Raw genomic sequence first — 27,364 nt, 5'->3', positions numbered from 1 at the left:
AAAATCAACTGGTATAAATACGGATGTAACAAGACAATAAACAGCAGAACCTCTCTGGAGATCGAGACCAGAACTTGGCTGGAGATCCTGGCTAGGCTGCTGATCAACTGAACGCTGTCTCCGTGTCATTCCTTCTTCGCCGACTCCGTCCACACCTTTGGGGAACCCCTGGACCTGCTGGGGTTGGACCCCGGCAAAATGTCATATAACTGGGGGGTTGGGGGGGGAGGTGTGGCTTTAGATGGTGTGATGGCAGGAATGGCCCCTTAGGGGGCATCATTTCGGCTGAGCCCTAAATGATGAGAAGGAGCAGGGCAGGAGGAGCCTGAGACTGAGGGAGCAGGAAGTGCCAAGCCCCTGCAGCTCGAAGGGGCTGGGCCACTCAAGGGACAGAAATAACCAACCGGGTGAGGGCAGAGAGGTGGGCAGTGGCCACCTAGGGAGGGCACTGGCGACACAGTTCGGGTCTGGGTTTTATTCTGGGTAAAAGGAGCTATTGCTGAATAATTTTCAGGAAGGGCTATGGGCAACTGCCAATAAACCCCCATTTCCGTCTCGATCCCTTATTCCACGCTGCTGCAGACTAAATCCAGACCCATCTCAGAGAAGGAGAGATCTGAGTTCTGCGTGTCCAGAGGTCCTTTTCCGTCGTTCCCCTCAGCCTCTCGGTGCCCAGCACGGTGCTAAGCCTCCAGTGAGCTGGCATTGAATGACCACAATGAAGGGACACATGACTCGGGTGTATTCATGTGGACACAAGAAGGCTTGTTGCAAAACATTCAGTAGAGCTTCGGCAGGTTGGGCTCTCTGGGAAGCCAACTGTGAGGTGGGGGGTCACTGGGGCCGTTATCAGGGGGTGACGTGAGAACAACCCACTTGGGAGGGCAAGGAAAGGGGGGCAGAGGGGACAGGGAAGGTGAGATGTGGTGCACGCCCAGCACCAGCCTGGACCACCCTGCATGGTGCTCCTGGCTGAGGAGGGCCCTTCAAAAGGATCTCAAGTAGAGCTGAGAGGGCCGGACCTTCATCAGATGTGGGCGTGACCTTGGCTGAGGTGGAGCGCTGCAAGGGAGGCAGACCCCGGAGGGCGGAGAGCTGAAAGTTCCCTGCCCAGCAGAGCCCTTCCTATGACCAAGTGTCAGTCCCCCAGTGGGTGGGAACGGGGTGGGGCAGAGCAGTGTGCAGCTTAGAAGCAATTCTGCCTACACTGGGATCTACTGATTCTAGCAGGTCTTGCTTCTCCTAAAAGTTAAGTCTAGTTACCATCCCTCGCCATGCATCACTCTAATCCTTTCCATGATAAGAACTCTTTAGATCTATTCTTTTAGCAATTTTCAAATGTATAATACAGTGTTACTAAGTATAGTCACCATGTTGTACATTACATACCTTCCAGCTATTTCATAGCTGGAAGTTTGTACCGTTCGACCACCTATTTTGCCCACCTCCACACCCCTGTCTCTGGTAACCACCAGTCTGTTCTCTGTAAGTTTGTGTTCATTGCTGTTTTGTGGTGTGTGTGTGTGTGTGTGTGTGTGTGTGTGTGTGTGTGTGTGTGTGTGTTTAAGATTCTACATATAAATGATAGCATATGGTATTTGTCTTTCTCTGTCTGACTTATTTCACTTAACTTAATGCCATGGAGGTCTGTCCATGTTTCGCAAATGACAAGGTTTACCGAGTCCCTTCTCTTTAATGGCTGAGTAACACTCCATTCTTATATAGGATATCACATTACCTTCATCCACTCATCCACCCACGGACACCTAGCTTGCCTCCATGATTTGGATGCTGTAAATAATATCCAGATATTGTAATGTACAGATGTCTTTTCGAGTTGGTGTTTTTGTTTTCTTCAGATGAATACCCAGAAGAGGACTGCTGGATCCTATGCTAGTTCTATTTTTACTTTTTTGAGGAACCTCCAGACTGTTTTCCACGGTGGCTGCACCAATTTGCATTCCCACCAACAGTGCACAGGGGGTTCCCTCTTCTCCACATCCTCACAGAGGAATGCTTTCATTTCTTTTAAAGTCAGAAGGAAAGCCAGCCTACTGGGGCAGAAAATTATATTCCTCTTTACACCAAAGCAAGCATAAAATGCAGTATTTAGTATTTTTATGGAAAAAGGGGCTTATGAAAGAAAAGTGCCCGGGATCCAGGAAGGCATATTGAGACGCCCGAGGAACCAAGGCACTCAGGGGTCAGAAGTGGCACTACCTCTTGCCAAATCTGGGAAGCCCACCTGGAGGAGGGGGCCCTTCTCAGCACAGCCAGACAAACGGGGACAGAGACGCAGGGGAAGCCAGAGAGAAGCAGCACAGTGTGTTCGGGGACCAGCAGCCATTGGGTCCGGACAGAGAGTGAAGGCCAGGATGGCGTGGGGGCTTCGGGGATGAGAGGAAGTGGGGGCTGGGTCACATCAGACCTAGAAGCCAGGCAGAGGACCCTGCAATTTATCCGCTGAAGCTCGGGGTGTTAGAAAAGTCATGCCACTCGGACGTGAGAGAAATCAAGCCCTGGCTCATGGAGAGGCCTGGGGAGGAGGGCATGGAGCTGGTCGTGGGCCCAGGACCCCAAGCGCCAGCCACCCTGCCCTGGCCATTCCAGCATGAGCCCAGGCCGCTCGCTGCCCCAAGGGGTCCAGCTCAAACCCTTGACAAGAGGGAAACTACACAAGTGACCGAGGCTTTTTCTTTCTTGGCCCAAAGCATGGTGTCCAGGGTTTCGGGGCAGCGAGTGACCATCCTCCTGGGCCCATTCTTCCAGTGGAAATTCTGCAGAGAAACCGGGACTGCTGAGATGTGTGCAACAGTCTCTCTTACGGGCACACGCCCGGACTGCAGGGGACTTGCTGGGCATTCCTTTAGAGAGGACCTTCTCACTCGCCTTTGCAAATATGCAGACGCTTTCAAACACTAAAAACTGTTTCCGCAGGGGGAAAAAGTAGGAGAACTGTTGCTATGGCAACCTAACGGATTCTGGGATAATGCTTAGGTTCCCAAATTCAGAGCCTCTTAGGAAGATGAACTTATTGGCCCCGCCACAATTTTCCTAAAGCTCCCAAATGGAGGCTTCTGGCTGCTGCCTTCTCGATCCTCAGCAGACACCATTAATTTCCGTGTCCTGCTACCTGCTCGCTCAAACTGCCTGGAGCGCTGAGGCCCCCACAGGGCGCAGGGTAATCTGGGTTAGGAGCCCCCAGAGGGAATGGTGATTCTGAGGCTTTGGAATCCCAGGGGCCCGGGGAGAGCCGCCGGGCGGTGGCCTGATTTTGTCCTGAAATACTGTGGTAGCAGCTGGGCCTTCGGGATGCAGCCGACTTCAGGAAACAGGCAGATGTAGCAGGGGGTCCGGGGATCCCCTCAGCGGCTGTGAAAACGGGGGTCCGATGGCCTTATTCACAGGTGCACTGTGGCGCGAGCACAGAGGGAGGGTTCCGGAGGGTGGTTCACGAGTGAAGGAGTGAGTGATGAGTGGCCAGGAAGTCATTCCTCAGAGATTTCACCCCATGATGCTCGGGTTCGACGGCTTCCTCCAGAGAGCATGCACGTGGCTTGGCACGGAGCACAGGAGAGTGCCCCCCAGGCTCTCGGGAGTATTGGATGCGGGAATGAATGAGTGAAAACCATCCTTGTGGGCCCAGAGGCAATGGCTGGAAAATCGTATCCACACGGTCTTCTTGGGTTACTTCCTGCCTGTCAGTGTTCAAAGCCCCTCTCGCGCAGACCACAAACAGCTCCTCGCCAGGTAACGCGCGGAGGAAGTGCGCCCATGAGGCAGCCCTGCTCGGCCGCTTTGATCTTTAGAAAAGGGAACCCTACACCAGCCTTTGAGCTGCCCGTGGACTCTGACAACAGAACAGAGGAGTCACACAATCTCCATGGCCGGCTGTCAGAAAGGAAGCGATTACATTTCAATAGGAAGGTCTGTTCCTACCCAGGACCACTGGGCCCCGAGGGCAGGTGCAGGGAGCCGCTGGCTTCACCCAGGACACCAGCATCTCACTGAGCGAGCGCCTAGAGACAGGCACGGGGTGAGCACGGGGTGGATACAAACTGCCCCTGCCAACCCTGTCCAGGGTGTGAGTTTGCTGCTCTGGCATCTCAGGGAGACCGTCACAGACAGGAACACGTTCTGTGTCCAGAACACCCGGGCTATCTCCCCAGGTCAGTGCAGGGGAGAGGACGCTCAGCCAGGTGCGGGGAACTGACGGCCAAGCCATGCCTAGGTTAGGGACTGAAGTCACACACACTGTTGCATGTGGCACGGAACATGCAACAGTGACTCTAGAGAGGTTGAGAATCATTCTGTATTGCTTTCAGTATCCCATTTGCATTTTTCAAAATTTATCTTTCGTACTGAAAGTATTACAGATGTTCCCTTTTTTTACCCATTGGCCACCCTTCTACCCCGTCCCTGTCCCCCCTCCCCGCCCTGGCTCCCAGGCCTTCCCCACACTACTGTCCGTGTCCATGGGTGATGCGTATGTGCATACAAGTTCTTTGGTTTAAAGTCAAAAGAGAGCAAACAAAACAAACAAGGGGGAAATTACGTTTTCTTGTTAACAGCAAAGCATAGGACCCTGTGTGCAGCAGTGTTCACAGCTGGGTACCATTCACACGCATGGATGGGTTGGAAGGGACTCTAGGGATGTGCGGTTGTCACTGCCCCTCTAGAGCATCTCTGGAGGGTCACATACAAAACGACAAATAGTAGTTGCCTCTGAGAAGGAAATTCACGGACTAGATCGGCGTTGTTCAACCTTTTGCATCTTGTGGCACACATAAACTAATTGCTAAAATTCTGCAGCACACCAAAAAATACATTTTTGTCATTCTGACTAAAAAAAAAAAAAAAAGATATAATTTTGATTGATCCACACGAGATGGCTATTGTTGTGTTGGCTGTTGTCATTTTTTTTTTTTATTTGACAGTGTCAGGGAAAAGAGGTCTGTGCCCCTAACTAAACAGCCAGGTATTGCATGTTTTAAAAATTCTTGGGGTACACCAGTGTGCCTGCCATGGCACCGTGGTTGAAAACCGCTGGACTAGATACTAGGGAATGAAGGAGACTTCATTCTCTGCAACACTTTTTTTCACCTTTTGAATTGTAAACTATCTCCACCTATTTAGGTATCGTATCTATTTGAAGATAATACTAGGAAAAATGAAAACAAACAAACCACCTAGTCAGGACAAACACTGGCTCAAGAACTTTTATACTGTTCTTTTGCCTGAAAAATCCTCCCAGGTCTCCTAGTAAAACTCCTATTCATGCTCCATATGTAAAGCCAAAGGTCACCTCCTCCCTGAAGCTGACCCTGATTTCCTCTACCAGAGTCAGCCCCTCTGTGCTCCTGCGGCCCCTGGAAGCTGTTCAGAGGAAACCCTGTGCCTCTGCTGTGGTTATTTCTCTGCTGGCCTGGCTCTGCTGGCTGGTCATAAGAAGGGGGCTCTTTGAAGGCATAACTTTACGTTTCACTGCTGTATTCCCAGATGCTTGGGCATTTGGCTCCTTGTTGTAGCCCCAGTACCTAGTCCAAGGGCTGAAAAAGGAATGGTTCTCAAGAGATGTGATGCGTGAACACCCCCCGAGTTCCGCTTTCCTCTCCCATGCACCTCCTCTCCCTCGGTGTCCACATCCAGCGGCATCCTGCGCACTAGCCGGCAGGCGCCAGGACTCCTCTAACTCCAGAGGGGATCCAGGGCACGGCCACCCAGAAGGACTGTCCTATAGCTGCCCTCCGACCTGGTGAAGACCGAAGGCAGGATCAAAAGAGCTGGAAGAGCTAGTGCTTAGGAACGGAGGAGACCTTGGCTCGGCCCACTGGTAATCATGTGGCCTTTAGCAAGTTGTGATTAACCTCTGAGAACCTCCGGGTCTCCATCTATGAAAGCGTACGATGGCTGCCCTTACTGCGCAGAGTCCCGGGGACATGCAACAAGGTCACGCGTGTGAAATAGGGAGCGTGGTGCCTGGCACATGGGCTCGCTCATTAAGCATCAGCCCTCACTGTGACTATCAGGAGGGGTCTCTGCATTTTGTCCATCGTCAGGTGAATAAAGTGGGATCAGAGAACCACACTCTGGTTCTTGGAAGGTTTTCCTCAGGTGCTGATCTAGGCAAAGGTATTATATTCCCACCGCCTGGCACGCGAGAGCTTCCTGTCACCGTTCCTGAGCTGACGGCAGCAGCCACAGTCACATTGGACCCACCGAAGGTCTGCCAGGCAGTCAGGCCGTGAGCTGCGTGTCTGTTTGTGATTCTGGTGACAACAGCGGCAGACAGATCCTCGGCCTCTTTCTCCACAGTGGCCCACATCCCAAAATAGGAAACATGCGTGCACAGACAGACCCAGCGGGCACCGGGCTGAGGAGGCAGGCTGCCAGCATTCCCGACTGTCAGCGGCAACGCAGGTGAGCCGGCCCCTGGCGGCTCTTGGGCTCTGACTTTCATGCAAATGAAAGATAATTGGTCACTTGTGACCAGCAGCCCCTGCGGATTCTCACTCAGGAGGGTCTCCACGTGTGTATGCTTTCCATGAGCATGAGGACAGCCACTTTTCACTTCCTGGCATTCAAATCTGTGCCCCCTGCCCTATGGAAAGCCCAGCAAGACAGCAGGTATGAGGGGCCCTGTCCTGTAGCTGCTCAGGTCAGTCCTCCCTGCTCCGAGGAGGTGCCTGAGGAAGAAAAGTGCCAGGAACGGAAGCTCCAGTGAAGATTGCCCTGGAATCAGCCAGAGAGCGAGCTGTCCCGTAAGCCTCAAGCACTTCAGCACCATTTGTTCAAAGTCTTGCCCAGCTGGCATGGCTCAGTGGTTGAGCATCATCCCATGCACCAAGAGGTCACAGGTTCGATTCCCGATCAGGGCACATGCCCGGGTTGCGGGCCTGATCCCCAGTGTGGGGTATGCAGGAGGCAGCCGAATAATGATTCTCTCTCATCATTGATGTTTCTATCTCTCTCCTTCTCCCTTCCTCTCTCTAAAATATCTATTGAAAAAGAAAGTATTTTCTTTCTCTCTCTCCCTCCCCCCGCATCTCTCTCTCTCCCTTCTTACTTGGATTTTGAGTGGTTTATACAAAGTGAATTGACTGTAAGTTTCTCTGGGAAAGGCAAACCACTTCTTCAGCCCTGACCATGAACATGGCCCGGCACAGGCACCTGCTCACACAACATGAGCATCATAAACTGACTGGGGACCAAGGATCAGAGTCTTGAGCCCAAGTCTTTGGTTAGTTTTGTTTTGTTTCTCTCCCAAACCTTACAGCATGATCACAAACAAGTCCTCTCCTCCTTCCAGGCAAATAAAATCCCTCTCTGTGAAATCAGAACCTTATCCTGAAAGACCAAAAGGCCATTCCGTCCGTACCGGGCTGTGGTTTCCTGCTTTGTTTTTCATTGTTTTGCGTTTCTTTAACGGTCCTACAAAGCATTAGGACGGTTTACCTTCCTCTCCGGGAAATGAAAGCTGCACAGAACCCTTCAAAATAGGCGGTTTTTCATTTCTAAGTGGAAAATAAATAGAGCAGATTTCCTAGAAGAGAAATTACATTCAAGCACTTTCCATTTAACTTCTGACTCGCTTTCATTGCTGCCGCCTGCTAATTGTCCCTATTATCCCGAGAAATGGGAAATGCCAGCCTCGTGTCCTGCGGAGGAACTGAAAGGGCTGAGGGGCCCAGAGACCCCTCTGACTGGGCAGGACGGAGATGCTCCCCCTTGGCAGGCACAGCCACAGGAGGGTGCCTCTCCTCTGCTGGGGGCTGGGGGCAAATGAGGGCAGAATATGCTAATGCACGAGGGGGCAGCACACAGCTTCCCCGTCCCACGGGCGCATGTCCAGGGCCTGCAGCTCTGCTTCCCACGGAGCATGTTCATTCATTCGTTTATTCGCAGCCCACACCCCGACCAGAGCACGGGAGGAAGACCTGCAGGGTGTGGGGCGGGGAGAACCTCCACATTGAACTCTGTCCCCAAACAGGCCTACAGTATAATGTGACTGTAAAACACCTTCCCAAGAATAAAAACTTCTACAGTTAAAAAAAAAAAAATGTGGCCAGAGGCAAGTTACTCATCTTCTCTAAAACTCAGCTTCCTCATTTATGAAATTGTGGCTATTAATAGTACCTGCCACATGAGGCTTTTACAAGGATTGTGGGAGGTGTTACCTTTAAAGACCATAGGTGCCTGGCATACAGTAAGCACTTAATACCTACTCGCTGCCATGACTGTGACTTTTCCTCTGTGGCAACGTTAGTCCCCCTTCCTTGCTTTGTATGCAGAGTATAAAGTCTCTATCCAGGTGTTTAATAAATATTCACTGAGAGCCTATATGGGGTGTGATACAGGGCATGCAACTGGGAAAAATGGTGGTCCCGAAATAAGTTCCGCCCTCAACAGCCACCTGGTCCAGTTGGGAAGACAGACAACTAAATAGACAAGTACAAGCCCATGTGGACATCGCCGTAAACAGTGTCATCTCTGACTGACGGGCGCGTTGTCTATTAGACACCCATAGCTCAGGCTTGGGGATCAGAGAGAACTCCTTTGAGACAGTGAGGTCTAGGCTAAGATATAAAGTGAGTGAGATATAAAATGAGAGGGTGTGGTTTTGGAGAAATGATGGTTGTGCCATGTGGCAGATCCGAGGGCGGATGTGTACAGTGAGGGATTGGTGTGCAGAGTGTCTGAGGGACGAGTCTGGACAGCAAACGGGGACCCTTCCTTGCAGGGTCCTAGAAGCTTGGTCAGGTGTCCAGACTCTATCGTGGAAAGGGATTAAGTGGGGAAATGACATACTATCTGGGCTTAGGGACACAGTCTGTCGCACACGGAAGACGGGTCTCCCTGGAGCTGACGAGGGAGCAGTAACCTTGGAGGCGAACGATCTGTTGGGTGACGACGGCAGTATCTGCGAGAAAGAGGGTTTGGTGTGTATGCGAATGGTGGTAGTGGGCACGGAGAGCAGTCAGAATGCTTCAGAGATCACCAGAGAGCAGAATCAAAAGAAACCAAGAGGAAGAAATTGCTGTCGGAGGTAAGGGATTTCGAGGCAGGTGGGGTTTCCTTTCACGGCTCTTATCTGGGTGAATTCTGAAATGCGGCACACAGGACACCGTGACGGTGTAGAGGAGGAACTCACAATTTGTTGTTTGAATCTGCATTTAAGGTGGGACGCCCATGTGGAAAGACATTAGGGTGGACGGAACCCGAACGGGTGGAGTCACACTGGTGTCACTAATTCTTCTTAACTTTCTCTCTGGGCACTTGGCCATTCCATAACAATAGCGCATTACCACCAAGCAGCAGGAGGCGGGAAATGGATTCAGAGAACCCTACAATATAAGAACTGGTGGAGAGCCTAGTCCAACCTCCCCCCTTCCCCCCACCTCCCATCATGGCCGCGGAAAGCGCTCATTCACCTAAGGGCGCACAGACAGGGAATGGCAGGGCTGGGCCTCCTGGCTTACGTCTAGCATTCCGTCTTTGCAGGTCTAATGGCTTCAGCCTGCTAGCAGTCTCTCTTCCTTTTTGGATGTAAGCCACCTGGTTCATTTCTAAAGAATTCTCTTGCCCAGCCGGTGTGGCTCAGTAGCTGAGCATTGATCTATGAACCAGGAGGTCAAGGATGGATTCCCGGTCAGGGCACATGCCCGAGTTGCGGGCTCCATCCCCAATGGGGGGTGTGCAGGAGGCAGCCAATTGATGTTTCTATCTCTCTCTCCCTTTTGCTTCCTCTCTTAAATCAATACAAATACATTTAAAAAAGAGAATTCTTTTCAACAGAAGGAAAGGGGGAAATAGTAACTTGGCTAGTCATCTTAGTCTACCCAGCTGAGTCCCTGCTAAAGAATTATAATCCCCTCTAGTTCCTTCTTCTCCTCTGAACCTCCTATAGTCCAAAAAGTACCATCCTTGTATGGGCACACGGTAGGTGTTCAGCAAAGAGAACCCAGTAACAACAGGCAATAATCACATTCCTGAAAGTCCAAGAAAGTAGGGCTGCTCCATCTCCGGTTCTATTTTGGATTTGGTGAAGGTTCAAACTGAGACAGGCTTAAGGAGAGAACCTGGTAGGCACCCTCCCCGCCTCCACACCCATTGCAACGTTCCAATCACTCAGTAACATCGGTCTCTCTTACCTTCTTCACCCATTGGATACTTGCTGCCAATTTCTGTAACACACTCCACCCATCTGATTGGTCCCTCAGCAGATGGCAACGGGAATGATCGTCACAGGGCCACTTAGCCGGAAATACAATAATTTCTGCAAAAAAAAAGTGAATGGATAGTTAGTAACCTAGAGGTGACACCAATAAAGTGGTATACTAGGAGACACAGGTGCACAATAAGACAGACTTTTCTCTTAGAAGATAACAGTCCAGGTGTGGAGTGAGGGATGTAAACAAATCATCACAGTTGTGTGCAAAGTGGGTGACATGGGCTGAGACTCTACAGGTACCGTAGGATGGTGTGTTTAGCCATATGTGCATTTGAATTACAACAATAAAAGCCGCTGTACATCCAACTTCTTACAATATGCGCCATAGGCCGGGAGGGGGGATAGAAAGTCTCTCAGAGCCAGTTTCTGCTAGCACCCGCATATCATTGGAATCCAAAGCAGGTAACCTTCCCTGCTAAAGTGAGAAGTGTGTTTCTGCTGCTGCCAGATCCTCGTGGAATGGTAGGCTCAAGGGCAAAGCATGACAATGGTGGCAGCGACGTCAGGAGATGTCGTGGCTGTGCGAGCTGACAGCTGCAATTCTTTATCGAGACTACATCCCCACGCCCTCCCCGCACTACCCCTCACTCTGGAGTCTGTGCGGGTGTGTTCTGTCTAGATTTTGGTCTGATTCATCTTCATATCTCCCTCTGTGTCTACCACGTTTCCAACCCAAAGCAGCTGTTCAATGTATATTTGTTGAGTGAATGAACAGCAGAATATGGAGTGTCTGAACAGCTCTCGTCTTTGAAAATGAAGGCACTGAACCATGGGGGGGGGGGGGGGAGCGCTGGCTGGCATAGCTTCCCCAATCTAACAAGCACAAAGGATTTCTTGAACGTCCTTGAACCTCTAGAGCGTCTACCTTCTGGAACCAACTTGGCCTGCATGAAGGGCTTGAACAGCTTCTTACTTTGACTTCATTTATTACACTTTTCCCCCAAATCCACTTTTCCTTGTTTCCACCTAACAGCTCCTCACATACAAGACCTTCTCCAGAACAATAACGACAACAACAGCAGCAACAAGCAAAAAACCCTTCTTGATGAAGGGCTGAGGTGAATGAAGTCCAAAATGTGTTCATAACACCTTGGTTCAGTGACTGAGGCAAGAACAATAAAACTGCCCTACTGTGTGCTAACCCCAGGATGCCCAGGACCGAGTAGCACTGAGATTATGTCCAGATGCACAGAGTCATGGAGAAGAAGCCACACAGGGCAGTTCATACAGCACAGAACTAACGAGGAAGGACCCTCCTTTGCAGTCATGTCCCATGTTGTAGCCATTCTCCAAAAATGCCTCCATCCCAGTGCGCCCCGTCCCCAGATCCTCATGCACTCCTGTGGCGCCTCTCAGGTGAATCCGAGCCGCCCCTGGGTAGCCAGTGAAACCTGGCCAAAGGGACACAACATGGTTTCAGAAGCTGAGTCATAGTTTCCCTTGTAGCCTGTCCGGTGCTCCTGGGAAACTCACCCTGGGAGACGTCAGCTGCCAGGGCAGAAGTCTGAGTACTCTAGACCTCCGTGCTGGGAGCGAGCTCCAGCCAGCCGTGGGGAGAAGCTGCACCGATAGAGATGCCCAGGCATCCCTACTGGTCCCGGCATCCAAGCTGAGGTGCCAGATGGTGAGCGAAGACGCTGCCTTGGACCCCCAACCTAGTCAGACCTTCCTGTGTCTCTAGCCATCTGACTGCACAGCGTGAGAGACCCTGACACGAACCATCCCGATGAGTTCACTCAACTACAAGAGATCGTGAGTTGTTCCCATAAGCATTTTGTATGTTGCTCAGAAATAAATAACTAAAACACCATAAACAGAAATGGAACAGACATTTGCCACGGCTTCCCTGCTGTGTTCTCTTTAAATACACATAACCACTCCGGGTACCACAAAACCCATCTCCTTGCTCCGCTCCGAGGGGTAAGACTCGGGCCCAAGGTGGACGGCCAGCACCAGCCAACCAGAATTCAGCCCTGCAGCCCTCACAGCTGCCTTTCCTCTGTTTAACTTCCCCAGACAGTTAATAATACAGCCGTACCTGTAGCCAGTGTATTTTTAAACGTTTACGTCTCAGGTCTATAAAAATGAATTGAACTCCCACTTCTCCCTGCATTCTTTCCCCCCTGCAAAATGTTTCCCATAAAACTCCTTTCACCCAAAGCCTGCAAAGATGCTTAAGAGGTCTGGGAGGAAAGCAAAAATAGATGGTGGCTTGTCTATGAGCTCCGATCGCCAAAAACACGGAAGGAAGAGGAGCTGTGGATTCTGTGGGACATGTTGGTGCACGACTCCATGTTTCCAGGCAAAAGGGAAAAAACGAGCATAAGAAACCGAAGTGCTTTTTGTGCTTTTAGTAGAATTGATGGGGAGAAAGGACTCACTGGGTGGGCAGCCTGCACACCTCTTCCTAAATAGGCATTGCTGGTTGGAATGTTCATTTTCCCTCCTCTCCCCACATCTCAGGACTCCCCGAGACCTGGAGTCATGTATTCCCTTCTGAGCCAGAAAAATACAACCCCGCATCACTGCATGCACCCCAACCTTCTCGGAGGACTCTCCCCTTCATTGGCCAGGTCCCGCGTGCCTGTGGGCCCTCTTAAGTGCAGGCCACAGCCCTCTCAGTGCCTCACATCCTGTGTGCACCGCCCACAGCACTGAGATTCTTAGAGGCACAGACAGCACATGCCATATATTTCAGAGATTGAGAAATCAGGAGAAGGAACACCATGAAACCAAGGGTGTAACTGAGATGAAGGCAATACTTGGCAAACACAGAAATCAAGGAGAAAACTCAGGGGAGGATGAAGGCGTGATTGCGGCAGATTCCTTTTTCTGAGTTCGGATCCTGTAGAAGGCTTGTCAAACGCAGGGCTGAAGTATATGTGAACTGGATTAAAACAGTCCCCACCCCTCGCATGGTTCAGGATCCTCAGGCCACTAACGGTGTGCACGATGCTGGGACAGGGATGACAGTGGGTGAGGGGTGAAGAAGGAAAGAATTGACCCTGATGGGAGCTGGGGAGCCCACGGAGACAGTGACAGCTCCATTTCACAGATGAAGAAACTGAGGCTAAGTGGTAAGCCCGAGTGCATAGAGCAAGGGAGCGGCACAGCTGGACTTAGTCACTACCAAGTCCCCTCCCTTCCCGCCAGCTGTAAGAACCACCCAGGAGACCCAGGGTAACTCACACCTGTTCCTCTGGGATGTGTCCACAGACAATTCCTAATTTGGGGTATAACCACACAGCAGGGGATCTCAGGGATGTTTGTATGGAGTTAATTGAAATTATCATTCAACTAGAGGCCTGGTGCACAAAATTCATGCATGGGTAGGGTCCCTAGACCTGGTCAGGGCCAATCAGGTTCCCCACCTCCCCGCCTCCTCCTTCCCTCACTCCCTCAGGGCCCCACTGCTGCCGCTGGTCGCCTGCCATGTTCTGCGCCGCCCCCTGGTGGTCAGCACATGTCATACCGAGCAGTCGAACTCCCAGTCTCACGGTCCAACTCCCGAGGGGACACTTTGCATATTAGCCTTTTATATAGATAGATAGATAGATAGATAGATAGATAGATAGATAGATAGATATGTTACTATTAAGTAAACGACTGAAATATCCAATTTTGGAAACTTATTAAGCAAAGAAGTCAAGCTATGGCATACACATCTCTGCTGTTGATAAATACAGCCTTGTTTTCTGGAGTCGCAGTGTTTTCCTCACTCTGCAGGCAGGAGCCGGGCAGCATGTGGGCAGCAGACCCCGGGCCCAGCAGACGGGGCCATCCTTCTGTGAGTGTCGCACGTTGCCGATGTCGTCAAAGGGAATGAGTGAACCCAGTAAATAAGCACCACTGCATGGTTTTTCTTTCCTGTTTTCACCAAAGTTCCAGAACCATATGGCGAAGCATATTTTGTAAGACTGATTTGTAGATTATAATTTCTTTTAATGGGGGAAGCAGTAGGCTGTTGAACGTGAGGGAACAGGACTTCGATTCCATGCTTTGCCTCTTCTAAGCAGTTTCACTTTGGCCATGCAAGAATCCTGGGGGCCTCAGTTTCCTCACTACAAACTGGGGATAATAACTGTTTTGCAGGATTATTGTGAGGAATAGTGATGATACACGCAATACCTCATCCAGACAAGGCCCTCAGTAATCAGTAGCTGTGATGATGAAAATGTATAGATTGTGCTTTTTCCCATTGGGCATGCTGAAAACATTAGTTTTAACGTTTATTGTATATTTGATACTCACAAAACCCTATAGCAGATGGATAAGCATTTATATAGAACTAATATTCATATATTTGCATATATTAATATGGAATCATATAATGACTATCAATGCATAGTATTTCCCACACCATTCCTGTTTCCGATGAGGAAGCTGAGTCTTGAAGTTTACCAGCTCAGCTCCGATCTGTAGATCTGTGCTCCCGCTAGCATGTTAAGGGCTGCCCACTGCCCATCGCTCACACCTCCCTACAAACCCTCCAAGGCCAGCTCCTCCCTGTCTGTGCAGGGTGATGCCCAATGCCCCACTGTCACTACCACATCCATGCAGAGCTTCTGGGCTCCAAATGGATTTGACACAGTGGCCCTTTAAATCAAACTCGCAACACGATGATCTGTATTTCTCTTTGGTCGTTTTGCTAAGTAAGCCATGCCTTTAGAGGCACCTAATACGGAATGACAACCTCTGCCGTTTTGCAAAGCACCAAAGGACGGGCTCATTGTCACCATGGTAATTACCGCACAATACCTGACGGCCAATGGACAGTCCGGAGGCTCAGGCAGCAGCTGAATCCGGCATTGTCCGGGCCCGATCAAAAGATTAGAAGCCCTGAAAAGCCGGGGAGCGGGATCTCACAGCCCTTTCGCTGGGCCCTGAAAGGCCCATTGTGCCGCCACCATAAATTCTGGGCTCCCCGGGCACTTGACAACTGAAGCCGGGGGCAATAGAATTCCTGTGACCAACAACACACTCCTTGTCCGGTGCCAGTCTTATCAGCCACATTTACAAATGTCTTTCGTTGTACCCAAATAATTCCCTATTAGAAGAGCTATTGGGAGCAGAACTAAATAAATATTCACGGCCTTTGTAATAACTTTGGGAAACGAATAAACAAGCAGTGATCTAGCATCTGAGCAAACCTCCTGCTACTCTGCTTTTTATCACTGTTTCTCGCCCAAACGACGGAGTTTCGCTTTCTCCCCTTGAACAGAAGAGCAATTGCAAAACCGGAGGCCGAGGTTTTATTTGCCACCTACTACGTACCACCGATAAACATCGCCTTGGTGCTTCTACATACACTCTTTATTTAAATTAGTCTTCCCAGCAGCTCTGGATGGGGCTTGTTTTATTCCGTTCCCCACCTCGGAGAAGAGAAGGGAATTAAACCTCAGCGAAGTCAAAGAACTTGCCAAGATAACAAAGCTCATTAGCGGCAGAATGGGAATTCAGATCTAGATTTCCCTTGCCCCGCAGGCCCTGCCTTCCCCACTCTGCCAAGATGATTTCTCTCCTGAATAAGAAAGGGATAAAACATCAGATTAAGGGGGAATCTAAGCACATTCACTGGAAAAGTCACAGAAATGCATGGAGTCTGTTTATATTGTTACCAGAGCCTGAGGACGCTTAAAGTAGAAGGAAAATAAGTCTTTCTCCAAGAGAGTATATTTTATCTTGGCCCTAAAATGCCAGAAATTTTAATTAAAAAGGTGGTTAGGTGGCGAGGGAACAAAATAGTATAACCAAGCTTCAGGGTTGTTTCAGAGACATCCATGCGGTCCATTGGTAAAGTCTTAGAAAGAATTCCTGGGGTAGACAGAGCAAGCAGGACACACACACTCACATGCACTCGAGAACATTCACTCCTCTTCTGCAGTTCATTTTATTTTACCTATTCGTCTCCTCGCCCCCGGTAGAGCTGTGCCCCTCCCCATGCGGCACCCAAGGAATCTGGGCTCCTTCAAGACAGAAATCACATCTTCTACTGTTTCTCTGGTCTGGGCCCGGACACTGCTAGCTCTCTGCAGGGCTCGGCTCATTGGAGCATTAGATGAATAGTAATAGTTAAACAGAACCACCACAAAGCTGTATGTTTTCACATTTTAAAACACTGAAATCTTTGCTTTTTTATCTACTTGATGTCAGATGACCAATGTAAAATCTGTCATTTTATAACCGTATAACTGGTAACTTTTTAAGGACTGTAATGAGGTACTGATTTGGCCCAAATGATTCTTTCTTGATCGAAGCAAGGGCAAGCCATTGGGTTTGTTTTCTGAATTAGTTAAAATCAGTAAACAGGCTATCGCTTTGCAAACAGTTGACTACTATAACAAGGCTGGGGAGACTAAAGGTACTTTGTGACTGGCAGGTGTTTGTGCAAATACTGAGTCTGAAAAAGCATGGCCGGTCTTTCCCAAATCCTTCAGATGCCAAGTGAAGCATTGCATCACCTTTGAGGGTGTGTGGGCATGACATCAGCCGTGGACACATGATGCCAACTCTTTCGGCTCCTCTGTACCTCCAGGAACGAGGTGTTCTTTCAAACGGGCAAACGCGATCGCTAACAGTGCGAGTCAGCAGAGTGTCCGGTCCTGGGCTAAGTACGTCCCTGTCATACAGAATGTGGTCTTCTAACAGTCCTGTGTCAGGCAGCGTGACTTTATTTATGTCATAATTAGGCACCTGCAGCACAGGAAGGGTGAGTGAGAGCCAGTAAGCAGTGAAGCCAGGAGCTGGACACAGCAGCTGGAATCTACAGCAGTTCACCCAACAGCTATTCTCCACTGCCTTTTCCAGACATAAATTGGGACGCTAATTGAGGGAAGTAGTCCAGTGATTTTTTTTAAAAAATGGCTAAGGATGACATCACTTTACCAGGCTGCAAACTATAGACAGAGAGAGATAGGGAGGAGAGAGAGAGATGAGAGAGAGAGAGAGAGAGAGAGAGAGAGAGAGAGAGAGAGAGATCACTAGTGAAGCACCACCAAAGGAAATGAAGTGCAGCAAAGACCTTTGACCATACACACACACACACACACACACACACACACAAACACACTCTTCACATGTTGGACACTCATCTCTGGAAATACTAAACTGCATTCAAATCCAGCAACTTATGAAATCAGTGTGACAATGGGTGTTGGGGTCCATGCGATGGTCAATAGTCTTTCCTGTTCCAGTCTGTAGAACTCTGTGGTTGAAGCAATAAGGCCCCCGCTGACAGCAGCCCGCCTCCCATCAACGGGATCCTGAGGACCTCGGGGGACAAGGAGCTAGAAGACCTGGGAGCCTGTCCCCCTCCAGTTCTCCACAGGAATCTACAATGTCACGTGCTCAACCTATGCCAACGAAGACATTGCAGGTGCTGAAGGCCTCCCTTCAGCTCTCAGGGCAAAGTGTAGACATGGCCAGGTTTCACCATCCCTGAGAGGATGTTCTGGTTGCGGGGAGAGCCAGAGGACCCTGTCCAGGAGCCAAACCAAGTGTGCATGTCACCAGGCAAGCAGGGGGATCAGGGCCAAGCTGCAGAGTCAGACAGACCCTGGGAGGAAGTGCAGGCCCTGCCGGGGGTGGAGCTCCGAGTCCCGTGGGCCTTGCCTACACGGGGCACCACCAGCTCATGACTTAGGGCTCTTCCTTGGTCTGTCACATGGGCACTGTGATGCCTCACAGCGCTGCGAGGGGTGGGGACAAATAAGATACTGTGTGCCGATGACATACGTACACTTTTGGTTCTGGCACAAATGGACTGTTCACCACCTATTAGTATCATCATCATAAAAAATGTATCAGTTTTCTGTTATAATGATGCAATATTGAGAAATATAAAGAGGCCCATGCAATGCCTGGTACAGTAGGAGCTAAAAAAATTACTGTGATGATGATGATGATTGACATTAAATGACAGTGAGTCAGAAAGCACCTTTCAGTTCTGTCGATGCTGACCCGGGCAGAGGAAAGTATGGCAGTGACTCCGGAACAGGTCCCTGCCTTCCCCATCTTCTCCAACACCCAGGGGGCCAATGGCTTACCCCAGGCAAATGCGGGTTGGAGAGCAAGTGGGAGAGCAGAATGAAGAGAGCGCCCCAAAACAAGACATGACTACAGAGAAGGGAAGGAGAGGTGATGGCATGGCTGGGTCTGAGGGATGTCTATTTTTAGTGCCCAAAAGAAGAGGCTCCCCGTGACCTTGCCAGATTGTGATGCACACGGTTAATGAACGCCCTCTCCGCTTCTCTCCCTTCTCTCCCAGTCCCGTGTCTGCCTGACTAGTGTCCTTTCCAAAGGAGTTCACGGACCAGGTTCGCTTTCCGAAGCAGCTAGTTTTGTTTTTTGTTTTATTCTTACATATTTATTATTAAATTGATTGGGGTGACATTGGTCAACATGAACATGTAGGTTTTAGGTGTGGGTTTCTCTGTTACCAGACCTGTCTACTGCACCGTGTGCCCAACACCCAGAGTCCCATCTTCTCCTGAGCAGCCAGTTTGAAACTTTTATCGCTCGCGTTGTTTTGTCTGCCAGTTAAATGCCACCCTTTTCAAAGATGAGGAAAAGGCTCCCAGCAATTTGGAAAGAGGCTTGCTTTGAATGTCATCTTAATGGTCTAAATTTTAAACAGAGAAAGAACCTCCCTCCCCTTGAAATCTGATGCTGACTAATCCTAGGCTTTTCTATGAGTGTTTAAAGTCTTCTTGTTTTCCTTAGGGAAGTACAGCATTCAAGCCTCGACGAGGTGTTACTCATAGGGAATGACTGACTGGAAATGTAGAACCTTCTAGGTATTGCAGACTGTCTATAATCCCATCACCCAGATTTCCAAGGAGAAGTATATCCTCTCATTCCCCAAAACTCGAAATTACCTTGTTGTAATAGGAGCACGTTTAAGTAAGACACAGCGCACGCCCCTGCGCGGGACAGCAGGCCTTCCCAAAGTCAAGATAATGAACTTATAGAGCAATGTGGAATATACTGGCATGTTTCAAAATGGTTCACTATGAACTAAAATGTAAAGGTTGTACACTAGATGTAAATCCAATTATGATCATAAAACACACACACACACACACACACACACAACACAAAAAAACCCCAACAAATTCCTAAATTGAGTACTGGGAGGGAGGAGAAACACAAGGACAATCTGAGTCCCAGTGGATCTGCAGGTGAATTTTTCCCTCTCTTCTTCCTCATTTCTCTTTTAATCTTTAAAGAGTATTATGTCGAAGCCAGAAATATGTAACTTTATACAGTCCCATCATGCTGCTGCCAGATCTCTGGCAGATATGGGAGCCGGCCACACTCGGAGTGAACTAGTGGGCGGCTAAGGGAGCACCCTCCATCACCGTCCGGCATGGCCAGAACACCCTACCCGCCCTAACGATGCCGAATAAGCCGGCCACGTATTCCAAAATAGAAACAGGAAAGTAGGGCATGACACTGACTGACTGAACCACTGACGTGTCAGATCAGACATTGATACCACCAATTTGACTCTCAAATACTCCCTGGTACAATGCACCGTGTGCCCACCACCCAGAGTCAGATCTCCTCCTGTCACTGCATATGAGGGCCCCCTTCTCCCCCCACCCCCTTCCCTCTGGCAACCACCACTCTGCTGTTTGTGTTCATAAGTTTCCGTCTTATATCCCACATATGAGTGAACTCATTTGGTTCTTCCAATCAATTTAATAAATGAAATTTTAAAAACTAAAATGTAGAATACTCTCTGCTGTGGGAAAATCCAAGATGGTCAGCAACTACCGTACAGAGAGCAGGAGGTTATCCCCGGAGGCCCCTTCCTGTCACTCAGGTCATTCTTCCCACACACACCTGCTGACGCCTGCAGGAAGCTGGGGCTGTGCCGGAGGCTCAGGGGGCAGCCATGCACTGAGTCAGACCCCCGCCCTTAACGAGCGTGCATCGTAACCAACGCTGGCTGCTCTCACCCGGATAGAATCACCCAGAAGATCTCTTGAGGTTTGCTCCCTACCCCAGACTGCATCCGCCAGTGACTAGTTAATGTGCTGTGGCCAGCACAGCTGGGCTGCACGTGGGGTGCTGAGTTCAAGCTCAGACTCTGACACTGTGTGACCCGAGCCAAACCCCTCTGCCACTCAGACCTTCTAGCTCCCCATCTGACAGTCAGGAGGTGACTAAGCTGAATACTTAGCTCGAGGCTAAATTATTCTACGGGGTGACAGGCTCATTTGTACTCAGGGTTTCCAGGTACTTCAAACTAACCTATAAACAGGGACTTCGGACAATAACGTATTACATATTTGAAAGTCACCAAGAGAACCGATGTTAAAAGTTCTCAAGAAAAAAAATATATATATTCTAAGTATGTGAGGTGACAGATGTGAAGTAAACTAATGGTGGCCATCATTTTGCAATATATACCTATATCCCATCATTGTGTTGTGCATGTTGGACTAATACAATGCTGTGTCTCATTATAGCGCATTAGACCTGGGGGAGGGGCAGGATCCATAGAACATGGTGAGAACACAGGGCACACTCCTGCCCCCAAAGCAAAACCTACCCAGCAGGAAAGAGAGGGAAAGGGATACAGGGAGTTGGTGACTGCGCTGCATGGGAAAGTTTTAGCGTCGGACAATCCTGAGTTCAAATCCTGCCACTGCTTTGCGGTTCAGTGTGTGACTGGGAGTGAGCGACTCAACTCTGCAAGTGTCAGCCTCCTCTTGTCAAAGGTGTATCTCTCTTGCCTAACTCACACAGTTGAAGACGAAAGGAGGCCATAAGGGCGCCCAGTAAAATCTCCCCAAATTACAATGATGGTTCACAGAATACTGTGCACCGGAAACTCCTGCTGAGACATTCCTCGCTCGCTTTTCTACCCCCAGCACCTGGCATAGGTCAGTCACATAGAAGATGCTCAGTAAATAAATAACTGTTAGGTCTGATTAGCTCCTGCTGATTAGAAGCTCTGATGGGCAATTATGTATCTATGATTAATTAAACACGAGAACGCAGATTGGTTATTACCTTATAAATACAGTTTGTCTGGAGGGACGATCTTGCCAATGCAAGGGGAGATGGTGCCGGAAAGGTCACCGACGCCCGATGCACCAGCCTCCACACAGCGTCGGAGATCAGCGGAGGCAAAGCCAAGTGCACGAGTCACAGCCCAGCCATGTGGGCAGGGACGGCTGTCCCCGCCACTGTACTGACTAAGCTCTTCAGCCACTGAACAAGCAGTTCAAAGGGTCCTGGAGTGACTCCGCAGTGCCCTTTGGCAGAGAGGCAAGCAGAGCCCACACCAAGAGCAGACAGTGTGAGGACCTGTGCTCCGGGAAGTGCTCCAAGTAGGAAGTGAAAGGAGATCAACGCAGGGAACCAGCAAAGCCCACCAACTACCCAATACAAGAGCCACGGGACCGGTGTCCCAGAGCAAGGCCCCAGCACAGCACCGGAAAAAGTCAGCCTTCATTTAGGCAGGTGCACCCCCCCACACACACACACAAACACACATTCATTACAGACACACATGCATGCACACATACATACTTGCACAGGCATGCACACCCACATACAGATATCCATGCATAACCATGCATAAATACGTACATACAGGCATACGCACACACAGACATGCACATTCATACATGCACAGAGACACACATGTGTGCACACAGAGGCACGTGTACTCAAACATGCACAAACACATACATAAACATATATAGACATGCATACACATACATGTATGTGTCCACACTCACATACAGGCACTCCAAGGAGATAGACGTGACTCTAATATAACAAGGTCCCCTTTGGGTCCCAGGAAACAAACGGTTGTGATCCATTGACTACGATGAGGAGGGGCGACGTGGTGGCTCCCTGTAACTGGGTCAGGCACCAATTGGTAGTCAGCTCCACGGACCCGGCAGACTTAATGAGGAGACATGGACAGAGGATGGAAACAGTGCCCAAGAGAGTGTCCCAGACACCGCGATCGGGCAGCGGGGCCCAGCCCAGAGCATCTCTCTCAGACAACCTTCGGAACGCCTGGCACACCAGGTCAGCTGTGGTAACCGGGCTGGAATTAAAAACAAACCCGGAGTTTGATGGAGATCATGACCCGAGTATAAAGTACAGAAACAGTGAACAAGGACAGAGCTGCTGCCGTGGGGGCGGGACATGAATCAGACGGCACTTGTGACCTAAAGCTTGTGTCCACAGAAGCCAGGCCCCCTCGCCCCGATCCCTGCACCGCCATTCCCACCCGTGGTGTCCGGGCAGGGTGGCATCCCGGCACCTGCCCACAGGCCGACAGATGGAGAGGCCGGGCAGGTAAATCAGTGCCTACTCCCTCCCTGGCGAAGGGCGCCCCGCAGCAGCAGCTGGCCACCTGGAGTTGGAGTCTTCCGAGAGAGGCAGGATGCAGCCTGGACAAGGCCCCTCCCAGAGCCACCTCTGGCTCCGATCTTAGGGCACCTCCTGTGGGGCCTGGAAAGGGTTGGCCCAGCTTTGTTCTGACAGCCCCGCGCAGTGGCCTCCCAGGAAGCCCAGGGCGGCAGCCCGGTCCCTGGCACCGCTGGCAGCCCTGTGAGTGACCCGCTGCGAGGAGACACACACCCACTGCTAATGAGTCCCTCACAGACACAACCCAGGGAGACAGGTGTGGGCACCGCTGCCAAGCAGGCCAAACAGAGCTTCCCCCTACCTGGGCCCCAGAGGCTCCCCGCACCCCAGGGGGGACCCTGAACTATTTGTTTCCCCTGGAACCAATGGCATCTCCTCGTTCCCCGCCTCCTGGCCTCATTAAAGAGAAAGCGCAGCCAAAACTGTATGTACATTTCTACGAGGCAACTGCCATCATCTAGTACGCTCATCTCCGTTTTCCAGAGCATTTTAACATAAAAAGTGTAAAAAGGGACAGATTTTCAGGATAAAAAACTTGGCAACCTAACGCACACACATTGGCGGGGGGGAGGGGCTTGCATACATTTGCTTTAGAACATCGGACACCATGTACTGGTACGTTCTTTTTATATTATTTTGCTGAGATTTGTGAAGTAGCAAAGAGAGTGCACTCCAGTGTGGATCTGAATTCCACCTCCCGGAGCTACTGGCTGGATACCCTTATTCATACGAGTTCCCTATTCTGTGCACTTCCATCTCCTCCTCTCTAAAGTGGAGATTGAAGTGGTGCCCCCCTCACGGGATTCTGGTAAAAATGAAATAAGTTAATTCACGTAATGCACTCAGCATATGGCGAGCCCCCCGTCGCGTGAGGTTCTGCGACCATTATCCTCACCATTAGCCTGCTCTGTGTTCAGCAGGCGCACCGAACTTCAATGTCCGGGTTACCACGCTAGATTACAACCTGGGTATCATCGCCGTGTTTGAAAAGCCAATAACACAGAGGTCTGCAGTCCCAGATGGAAGTGACTCAATGCAATTTCACTTGCTGGAAATTCAGAATATTTACAGAAACCAAGCAGGCTCCCAGGCCTTCCCCAGCAGGTTCTCCTGCCCTCTCTTCCAGAAAGGAGAAGACTGCTGATGTCCAAGTATCTTTACATTAAAAAAGAAAACCAAAAAAACCTATTTTTAAATATCGCATTAAACATTGCTTCCGTTGATCACTGCATTTCTTGGCACTCTTATATTGTGGACCCGGAGTAACTCATGCACAGCCTCCTACCCCTGGCCCCGGCGGGGAGGGAGGTCCTCCTCTTTCCCAGCATGCCTGGAGCAGGGCCTCTCCCCCTGTGATGGGCAAGGTACCCGGGGACCTCGTTAACATGCAGGTGCTGCCCCAGCAGGTCTAGGGCAGGGGCTGCGGCCCAGCATAAGGAGCGCGTGGCCGGAGATGGCGATGCCGCCGCCGAAGGCTTTGGGCGCTGGGGAGAGGAAGGAGGCACCTGCATTTCATCTTGGAGTGTCTCTTTGATGTCATGGTGTCTTTCTGACAACCTGGCAACTCTTTCATTATTCATGGGAGCCGCTGTTGGTAAATCTGCAGCTGAGTCCTTGGACCCAGAGGCAGGCAACGTTTGTTGTTCTGTTTTGTTCTAAATCAAACACATCGGGGAAAAAAAGCAAATATCCATTGACTCCTGGCGACTGCCCTTGGGGGAGTTCATTTAACTTTCTCTTCCCCGTGTTCCTGTGCCCAAGCTGTGGAGGCAGGACCAGGGATGTCATGGGGGACAGGGCTGGGCATGGGTTAGCACTGCAAAAACACCCAGGCTTCAAGGGGGAGGAGTCGCTGAGGAGGGAAACCCAACAGGCCTGGTCACTATACCTGAAATCACTCTTTCCCGGCCCTTCAGTAAAAACCCACGGAGGAGCAAGAGCCCAGAGCTTTGGGCCTAGGAAGCTGGGGTTCAGAGGAAGGTCCCATCACTGACTAGCTGTGTGACCACAGGCCAGTGACTTAACCTCTCTGAACCTCAGTTACTCCATCTGGACTGTGGTCCTAGCGGTGTGTACTTTATGGGATTATTGCTGTGAGGTCATTCCTGTGCACCTAAGACACGTGAAAAATAACATTGATTTCCCAAAGTCCCCAAAAAGCACCCACGAAGTCGAGCATCAATAAGACGTTCGCACGGATGTACCTGTGTTTGTGACTGTCCCTCCTAGCTCCCAGTCCAATTCTCAGAGTGTGCGTGTATATGTATTCAAACAGTACTTTTCTTACAAACCTTTCCTAAATATTGTACAGAACAATGTAATTAGGGAAATATTAAATCATCTTCTATTCTTGGGTTGTTAATATTGTTTATTAAAATGCATGGGGAGCCTGGCTGGAATGGCTCAGTGATTGAGCATCGACCTATGAACCAAGAGGTCATGTTTGAGTCCCTGGTCAGGGCACATGCCCAGGTTGTGGGCTCGATCCCCAGTAGGGGTTGTGCAGGAGGCAGTTGACCCATGATTCTCTCTCATCATTGATATTTCTCTCCCTCTCCCTTCCTCTCTGAAATCAATAAAAATATACATTTTTTAAAATGCATTGGAATAGCTTTGTGAAGTGAAGAAGGCATCCCTAAACACACACAGTTTCCCATTCCCCTCCTGGCATCCTGCAGCCTCTAGCCCAGAGCACTGTGTCCTCCACAGGTGGGTCCTGGCAGGCAGAGCAGATTCCCCAGAAGAGAAAGCTTGTATGTCTGGCAGTCCTCTCATCTCTCCACCGTTTGGGGGTGTGCATCGCCCGGCGGATCCGCCAGCCAGACCAGACTAAAGGGACAAGGAAAAGGGGGCTGAGAGAAATGGCGACGCGCCTGCCTTTCATTTTCACCAGCGTAGGGGGCAGAGGACCAGATAAGCTCGCTTGTCTCTGAAAAACGACACAGCCATGCAGGCCGAGGATTATAGCGAGCCACGTGAGACAGTGGCCTCTCAGACGACACTGTCCAAAAGCCCTTGTGAGGGGGACCCTCCATCAGATCCTGCCATCTGCGCCCCGCCTGTGTCAACAAGCCCCCCTGCACGCACTCAGGCGTGGCTGCAAATTTCCCTCTTCGGGACACTATGGCTGCAGGCTGCGGGCCACTGCAAAGAACCTTCTCCTGTCGGCGATTTCTCTGTCTAAACAGGATTTATGATGATCCCTTGGCAAGGATCTTTGAATCACTGTCTCTCACAGGACAGCAAAAGAGTATTTCAGGGGAATCCACCTCTAATGAGCAAAACATCCCCCAAGACTTATCTGTTTTGATGAAACAGACATCGTTGCCCTAGCCGGTTTCGCTCAGTGGATAGAGCATCGGCCCACGGACTGAAGGGTCCCAGGTTCAATTCCGATCAAGGGCACGTACCTCCGTTGCAGGCTCCCCGGCCCTGGTCAGGGTATGTGCAAGAGGCAACCAGTCGATGTGTCTCTCTCACGTCGATGTTTCTCTCTGTCTCTCCCTTTCCTTTCCACTCTCTCTAAAAATCAATGGAAAAATATCCTTGAAAATATCCTTGGATGAGGATTTTAAAAAAGAAGGAGAAAGAAACATCCACTGCAAAGCCAGTGTAGACAACCTGGCCTTGAATGGACCTGCTCTATCCCAGAGAGCTGTGTGGCCTTGGAGCAGTTCCTTGACGTCTCTGAGCAAGCTGCCTCACCTAGGACAAGGAATTGATGAGGTCTTCTTGACGCTGTCATGAAGGCTGCATGCTACTGTGACATAATACATATACATGTGTGTATGATACACAGCCAAGAACATCGTTTTTTCCAAAGTCCAAAATAAGCACCCAAGAAGTTGAAAAGTTGAATATTAATAAGAAGTTCCATGGATGTACCTGTTTTTCATTGCCCTCTGGTGTCATCCAGTCCTGTTCCCAGTAGACCCCACACCTGGTTTATGGGTGGGGCTTGATCCACAGTCCCTGCTCTTTTCAGTTAAGGCCTGGCCCACTGCCTACGCTCTGCCTTCGGGGAGGACCCACGTCGCTGGTCGCAGGCAGCATGGGACGAGGGTGCCTGTGCCTCTGAGAGTCTGCCAAGTAGCTGCCTCCCGCCTCGAGGAGCAGTGATTGCATTTCCGTTAGAAGAGCACAAATCCTCCCTCACCACTCCAGCACTTGTTAAGCTCAAATTTTGTTTGTACCAATTCTAGGCAATTTTCTTTGATTTATCGCCGACAAACCCGTCTTCCAATTCCTGCATCCCCGCCTGAAAGGCCGGGATTGCTCTTTTCAAGGACCAAAGAGAACAGCTTCCGTGAGCCCTGAGCCCCTCTCCCTCCACCTGGAGAAGCCGTCAATCTCTCCACTCGGGGCTGCCAGCCTGAACGAACCCAGGACCTCAGGGCGGGTGCAGACAAGAACAGCTCCCGCTGAGCCAGCCCAGCCTGGGAGCGTGTGCTATTTGCAATCATACAGACGTGGGGAAAACTCTGGTCAACCCACTTCTTCCAGGGGCAACGAAGACTCCAGAGAGTCTGAGCAGCCCCCCAAGAGCCACCTAGGGAGGGTGGGGGCATAAATGAAACCCAGGCCTGCCCGGCTGCATATTTCCAAGCTGTGTGTCGCACCACGTCAAACAAACAATAAATCAAGGGCTCTCATTCCTTAGCAAACACTCCATGCAGAAGTCTCCAAGAAGTGAGACGCCCTCCAATGTTCCAACCCACCCTACCATTCCAACAT

At 50.3% G+C, this 27,364-nt stretch overlaps 1 protein-coding gene across 1 annotated transcript in view; it reads right to left on the bottom strand.

Annotated features, from left to right (window-relative positions):
* Nucleotides 1–27,364, bottom strand: part of CDH11 (cadherin 11) — a 128,517-nt gene that overhangs the window by 69,092 nt on the left and 32,061 nt on the right. The window contains exon 2 of the mRNA XM_059667864.1: nt 10,152–10,276. The gene's annotated coding sequence lies outside the window, so the exon portion shown is untranslated. The remainder of the gene's footprint in view (nt 1–10,151; nt 10,277–27,364) is intronic.

The sequence above is a fragment of the Myotis daubentonii genome, chromosome 15, assembly GCF_963259705.1.
Source record: "Myotis daubentonii chromosome 15, mMyoDau2.1, whole genome shotgun sequence".
NCBI lineage: Eukaryota > Metazoa > Chordata > Mammalia > Chiroptera > Vespertilionidae > Myotis > Myotis daubentonii.
This window is presented reverse-complemented; position numbering and strand designations above follow the sequence as displayed.